The sequence below is a fragment of the Lygodium microphyllum genome, chromosome 27 (assembly GCF_053477565.2).
Source record: "Lygodium microphyllum isolate KBCC chromosome 27, Lygodium_microphyllum_v1.1.10, whole genome shotgun sequence".
NCBI classification, from domain to species: domain Eukaryota; kingdom Viridiplantae; phylum Streptophyta; class Polypodiopsida; order Schizaeales; family Lygodiaceae; genus Lygodium; species Lygodium microphyllum.
This window is the reverse complement of record NC_141161.1, coordinates 81,825,682-81,831,123: the sequence shown is the minus strand read 5'-3', so window position 1 is coordinate 81,831,123 and position 5,442 is coordinate 81,825,682. Positions and strand designations below refer to the sequence as shown.

The following is a 5,442-nucleotide window of genomic DNA, read 5'->3' as shown; positions in this document are numbered from 1 at the left end:
TGTGCCAAAGTAGCCAAGGCATCGAGCAAAGGATGCACATTGGCTGCCCAGTGACTTAGCAAGACTACAAAGGCGATGATTATCTTACTAAGGGAGCCCAAGTGTTCATCCTAGAGAGGTCAAGGCATTGGACAAAGGGTGCCTGTCAGCTACCCAATGGCCTATCAGGACTTGCAAAGGTGGATGGAGCCAGTGCGCTTGGCTTTTTTTTTGTGAAGGGATTTTAGCCTTTGATTTTATTTAACATTAAGGGTAGATTTTCAATTAGTGTTCATTCTACTAAGTAATCTATGTCCCTAGGGAAGAATAAAGAGATGGCCAGACCCAACACATCATTAAATGGACAAGCTATCCAAACCATCAATGGGTATTAGTGATGAAGAAATCTATGGAGGATATGTAGTTAAGCAAAAAAAAAAGATTGATTTTTTCTATTGAGTAATCTATACCCCTAGGGGAGAATAAAGGGATGACTAGACCCAACACATTACAAAATGGACAAGCTATCCAAACCACCAGTGGGTATTAGTGACGAAGAAATCTATGGAGGATATGTAGTGAAGCAAAAAAGATAGGTGGAAGCAAAGGAAGACTATCCTACAAGATTGCTACATGAGCTACCACAAATATGGTGGATCTAGAGTTGACCTTTGACCGAAAAGGGATATATGTCATCCTTCTTCTCTTAAGCAATAGAAGACAATCATTCAAGCACATGGAAAGTGAAGTGTGCTAGTAAGCCCCTTAGGTAGATAACCTTTGTGGAGTCATCAAAGAGGGCTTGATACTCTACCTTAGTTGTGGAAGCAGTTACCGTCTCTTGCTTACGGCTTGACCAAGAAATGGGAGCACTATCCAAAGAAAAGATGTAGCCATTGTGAGAATGTTAGATATTGGGTTTTCCAGCCCAGTTTGAATTCGTGTATCTGTGCAAAATAAAACCATGACTGTATGTTAGATCATAAGAATAAGTACATTGAATATATCTCAACACACGTTTGCAAGCAATGCAATGTGACTTTTTCGATGCATTGAAGTATCGGGTAAAGAGATAGAATATGCAAGGCGTGGCCTAATGTGAATTAAAAGATATGTGCTAGGGCTAATATTGTCCCTTATTGGTTCCAGTTTGGGTGTGAGAGGAGGCATTGAGTTAAAAATACATTACATGTTGATTAGCCACTTAAAAAACCCCCAAAACATGCTTAATTAATCAATTTTTTGAACTTTCATTCAAAAGAAACATGACCCTAGAGAGTGTCTATGTCCCATAAGCCAAACCCTAATTTGAGAGGACCCAACCATCTATAAATAGACAAGCTGCCCAACACTCAGTCTTAATCTCATTTTGAAGCTTGTAGGTGTCTTCTCTCTACTGTCCATACCCCGTTTGCAGAGGATATCTCAGTTTGAGATGTTGCCCATTGCTACCCATCATCATGCACGTGATGTCCAGGCTGCTATTGTTGTTTGTGACTATTTTCAGTCTTCCAACTTGTTGTCCAACTAGGCGACTATAGTATGTATCTTCTCTAGTTGCTACTTGTTGCCAGATGGCTTGATTTCATAGTTATGGGAAATAGAAAGAGAAATGGAAATGGGAATGGAAATGAAAACGACAAAAATTTGGAGTTTTGGGGAGTTTTCGGTGACTATAAGGATGAGAAAAGTAAAAATAGAAATGAGAATGGAAACAGAAGCGAAACGGTGAAACAGAAAAATATGGTGTTTTGGGGTGTTTCCAGTAACTATGCCTGATTTCCTACATTTGTTGCATTGTACGACTAGCTTGATTTGCATTTTACTGTTCTTGGACTTCCTCCCTAGAATTTTTGTTAACAAGAAACAAGACAAAAATGTAAACTTGTAAAGTTTAAAGATTAAAAATTTTAGGGAGAAATAAAGAACTTAAGAAAATAACAAAGAGAAAGTTTAAAGGGCTTCAATCGTATCATAGGGTTGCCTTCGTATATAGTACGATACAATCTGTATGGTATGTATTAGTACAATTTTGCATGAAAAAATAGGGCATTTTTTACTACATCTCCCCAATCCCCTTTTTTCCAAGAATCCATCTTCTGCACACACACACACACACACACACACACACTCTCTCTCTCTCTCTCTCTCTCTCTCTCTCTCTCTCTCCCCCCCCCCAAAAAAAGAGCTCTCTCTCTCTCTCATGACCAAGCTTCTTACACCCACCTTTTCTCTCGAGCCTTTCTTTTTTTAACCCTGTAATGGGTAATTTATATTATATCAAATCACAAAAGCTGTACAAAAGTCAGATGACATGAAAGATGCAAAAGTCAACCTTGGCCTCTCCCTCCCTCCCTCCCTCTCTCTCTCTCTCTCTCTCTCTCTCTCTCTCTCTCTCTCTCTCTCTCTCTCTCTCTCTCTCTCTCTCTCTCTCTCTCTCTCTCTCTCTCTCTCTCTCTCTCTCTCTCTCTCTCTCTCTCTCTCTCTCTCTCTCTCTCTCTCTCTCTCTCTCTCTCTCTCTCTCTCAAGCCTATATTTCTCTTATTTGTATGATCATTTATGTCTTATGTATCCAATCCCATTTATGTACTTGTAACTTGTATTTTGTAGTGCATATTGCATATGAGGCATATACCATAGAGAGGTTTTGGCATGTTACCCTCAAGTAATCGTCTTGTATACTCTACTAGCATTGCTATTTAGACTTTACACATTTATTCTATCATCTTTAGTTCAAAATACATAAGATGATTTTTTTTTGTACTAATATCGTACCGTACCTTATAAAATCTTAAGGTACCATTTAGTAGCATATTTTATTGTACCGTACGGTATCATACATTTTGTACCTGACAACTATGATCCATAACCTCTTGGATACAAGGCAAACTTTCCACCATTATTCTATATACTATACACAAGTTAGAAATGTTTTGACACCATTTTCTGGTAATCACTTTTGGCAGGCTAGCTTTACTTGTGGGACTAGGTTTAGTTTTTAAAAAGGTAACGTTCATGATCACTTGCATGTATTGGGTACAATTTGGGCCATAGATTCCAACTCTCTAGGGTCTTTGAGACCCCGTGGGAGGTAGTGTTGAGCCCTCATCCTTTAAAAAAAAAGGCTCAGTTAATTGAGAATAGAAAAGGAGGAAAAATCAATCTTTCTTCATGGTTGATCAGCAATAAACTTACATGGCTTCCTTTTTTATTCCAAACTGGAAGAAAGGCTTCAAAAAGAGGTGCTACAATAAATTTGCAGGTTTGGTGTCTTGTATAATAGCAACAGTTGAAGACAACCTTGAAATTGCCACAACCATCTCAACTATCATCCTCTAGACAATGGATTTCAGTAAGGAAAACTTGATGGAAAATGAGATATAAAAGAGCATTTTTTATAGGCAAGGAAGGCTCAACTTTTCATGATCATGTCATCTTCTGATTCTAATTTTGTATTCTAGTGGATCTAGCCCACACTCCAAAGCATCAATGCTTTCTAGGTGTGAGTGTGACCTTGATATGCTTTTGTTGCAATTTTAGGCACTAGATCAGGTCATACAAGTGGAAGTGTGCACTCTCTTTCTTCTAATCCACTACTTGGTCCCACTATAGGCACTTTGTATATATTGAATAATTACAAAGGAAACAACTTCGATAATTAGTTAACTATACAAATACAATTTATAGGATATAATATCTTTTTCTGTTGTGTTGTGATAGATGTTGCTTGTGGCTCAACTTGTTGCAATTGTGGGTTATTGGATCAGGACCCTACACTTGGTCTTGGTTGATAATGGGTCTTGAGGAGTGTGAAGATTGTTTGCGATGGTAGCTTTGTATTGACTTTGTTACCATATAGATTCTCTGGATTAGTTGAGCATTGGCAATGGGTGCTGTGAACAAGCTGCCTATAGGGGGACTATGGATATATCATGGAAGAACTTTCTAGATTAAGTTAGGTTTAAATATGCACATGGGTTGTTGCTTCCATGGTTGGTTAGCATCACTTGTGTCTAGCATTACCATTGATTAACACGCGGCACTGTTGCTAATGAGACCTATCACTAAAACCATTGTGCTATGGTTCACAGTGACAACTACATTATTGGTGAGCTCCAAGGACTCATTCATGCATGTATTTTTGTTTTATTTTGTTCTCTTCTTTTGTTGTATTGGAATACAAACATGAGCCAAATTAGAAATTATATTTTTTGGTGTCAGCTTTTGAACACAACTGTATTGCATTAGTGCTCAATCACACTTTTGACGGTTGTTGGACTTTTGTCAACTCGTCTTAATTATATAGAGAGCATTTGAAGTCTGAGTGGACAACAGCCTCAACTCAGAATCCAATTAGCCTAGATGCTTTTTATGTTAAGGAAAAAGTGAAATGTAGAGCTACCAAAGTCTAAAATCAATCAGAGATGAAAATGTATGTGTACTGAGTCCTTAATTTTGGTGATGATCATAATGTAGGTTGCAGTTGTAGGATATACTGTGGGACAACAAGCTAAGCATGTGCCACATGGGAAATATGTCGTTGGAGCTTCTATACTAGTTTGCACATCAATTACAATGGTTTTGCTTGTTATTTTGAAAGTTTTCCCATTCACACCTCGGTACGTAATTCCATTTTCTGGAATGATGGTTGGTAATGCTATGACCACGATAGGAGTGACATTGAAACGGTTGCGTGATGATCTTAGAGTGTAACTAAATCTGGTATATCTTCTGCAATTTCATTTGGGCTTTTCAAGTTTGAGTATGTTCCTGAACATTATGTGGGTTTTTAGTAATGTTTGATTCTGTTATGAAAGGTGGAAACAGCTCTTGCATTAAGTGCAATGCCAAGGCAGGCAACTCTTAAGCAGGTCAGAAGAGCACTCGTGGTTGCCCTTGCTCCTATCATAGACAATGCCAAAGCAGTTGGGTTAATCAGTTTGCCAGGGGCAATGACTAGATTGATAATGGGTGGGGCGTCTCCTCTTGAAGCAATGCAGCTTTAGATAGTGGTTATGAACATGCTTCTAGGTGCTTCCACCTTCAGTTGTGTTATGTCAACATACTTGAGCTGGCCATTTTTCTTCACAAAGACAAACCAAATTTAGAGTAGAGTCTTTGTGCCAAAATGATTTCACTTATGGAATTGTTAGAACCTTGGGTCATTGGTCATTGAAGGTGTTCTATGATTATCTCTCTGCTTATGTGGAGGTGTTTTGAAGCTTTAAAAAGGTTTACCTAGAAAGCGTTGAGCTATGTAAAATTAAAAGTTTCCTAGGGATGTCCAATTGTCTTCTTATTACAAAACATTTTGGAGCACTATGTAACCAAGCACTTATACTTCAGTTTTTATAGTCCTAAATCGTGCAGCTACTTTTGCAGTTGTTTGTGGATGTCACATACATGTCTTAACCTTGAATCATGCCTCTTGATCCTTGTACAGGTTATCAAAACCTGATTTCA

At 38.2% G+C, this 5,442-nt stretch overlaps 1 pseudogene; it reads left to right on the top strand.

Annotated features, from left to right (window-relative positions):
- Positions 1–1,572: 1,572 nt before the first annotated feature.
- LOC148012528 (protein ALUMINUM SENSITIVE 3-like) lies at positions 1,573–5,087 on the top strand (annotated as a pseudogene).
- The last annotated feature ends 355 nt before the right edge of the window (positions 5,088–5,442 follow it).